Source organism: Nansenia antarctica (assembly GCF_963989245.1).
Source record: "Nansenia antarctica genome assembly, chromosome: 3".
NCBI classification, from domain to species: domain Eukaryota; kingdom Metazoa; phylum Chordata; class Actinopteri; order Argentiniformes; family Microstomatidae; genus Nansenia; species Nansenia antarctica.
The window spans coordinates 8,389,414-8,391,444 of NC_137688.1; positions in this window are offsets into that span (position 1 = coordinate 8,389,414).

A 2,031-nucleotide genomic window follows, 5' to 3' on the forward strand; every position below is an offset into this window, starting at 1 on the left:
GTGTTGGCCCTTGATGTGGTTCCAGAGAACGCCTTATCTCAGAATTAGTCATCTCCGATGTCCTCCGATCTGCTGATTGATGTTTTTATTTATTCATCTTGGGAGGCATCCAAACTCACACTGCGGATTCACATGCCTCTTAATTACAATTAAAATAATTATATATTAAAAAAAAAAACTTTGATTGAGATTGGGTTGGAAGGCAAAGTTGGTTTGAAAGATATCCCAAAAGGGATCATAAGCCAAATTCGATCACCGTTACTGAGAATGTCAATTCATGACACATCCAAGCAAACAAGGGATTTGGGGATAATCTCCTGGTATGTTTTGGCAGACAGAATCATGGGAAACATTGCTGTGCGTGCTGTGTATTTCCCGCATTCTCGATATTTAGAAATGTAGTCAGAAGTTACGTTTCAAACAGCAACATGCGCACAAACAACTACGGTAAATACAGTCGCCTACAGTACAGTACGCACACCTGTCCTTGTCACGTGGGCCCTTATCAGAACGTCCAGTGCGTTTTGGTAAAGAAATACAAGCAAGCAATTTGCTGTCAGCAGCTTATATTCACTATCCAATGGATAGGCTAGAGAAGAAGAGTGGTGATAGGGAAAGAGGAAAAACAGAGACACAGAGAGAAGCAGAGAGATGGGAACAGCCCATATTCTCATTCCCCCACTGCACCTGCCAGACGCTGGTGAATTACCATCCACAGACAGACGGCAACCTGACGGCCGACAAGCTGCAGCATACTACCAGGAGAACGTGGATGGTGTCTGTTTTCCCTTCCTCTGGGGTTGAATACATCCCTGCAATGCCTCTGTAACGAGCTCCGCTGCTATTAGCCAAATGGCTATAACATCACCCTCCGCCACCATGACACGGCTCACAATCACTTTACTTTCTGTGTTTGCAATCTGTCTGGAGAAGAAAAAAAAGAAAACGCCTGCCTGTTATTGCCTGCGCCCTTTTCTGACTGACTGCGGGCATGCATTCTGACACCCGGGTTTAATTTGGTGGTTTTGCATAATGGGTGGAAACCCGATGCTGTAATGTGCTGTGCTGCTTTTTATGTGGCAGCGTTTCAAGCTGGAAGCACTGAGGCGATGACACTGAGATGAAGCAGCTTTGTCTCGTTTAAGGCCCAGGTACTGAAAGCCAGGTTACTGAACGCCAGGTTACTGAACGCCAGGTACTGAACAAAGGAGTTTGGACAAGGGGAATCAAGAGAATGTGTCGTGGAAATATGATAACGCAGAAACTACCATCATGTGTCGCCTCTTCTAAAAGCGTACTATCCTCAGGATGAGAAAGAAGTTTCTTCATACTAAAGAAAATAATAGAGAAAGATGAATATGATATGGGGGTACACTGTACAAAAACTCAAACTCTCTACTGTGAAACCAGCATGAATACAACACATACCACATAGCTCTTGATACTGTATGCATGTTTTCTTTTGGATCAAATATTCCTTTGAAAGTGTCTTTGAAAACACTACTGGCCAGAGAGGTTGAATTCAGTTCAAATTAAGGGTTGTAGAGGCAGATGCGGAAAATGGAAAAGAGAAAAAAAAAAACTGCACTGACTACAAATGCTCTCCAATTATGTATCTCATTTGCAGCAGAGGTCAAGAGCGGACACGTTCCGGCGTCAGCCTCCTTCAGCACAGATGAGAACACGGACACTGGGAGACTAGCCCAAGGCCTGATTCAACTGGGGCACTCCTTAATGAAGTATCCCATAAAGCATCAGATTAACAATCTGAGACAGTGCCTAATATTTCAGGAGACTTCTTCATTCTATATGGTTTACTGTATCTCCTGTTGCTGACACCCGTTGGACAGTGAAGGCATTACAGGCATGACATCCTGTAATCACAACACCCCTGCCTTTCGGCCCAATCCCGATTCCCTTTTCTACCCCTACGGCTCGTTTTCGAGTGCCACTCGCTTTTGAGCCAAGGCCTCGGAACAGAGCCACAAGCCATAGTGGTTGAAATCTTTCCCTATGAAATGGGACAACCGT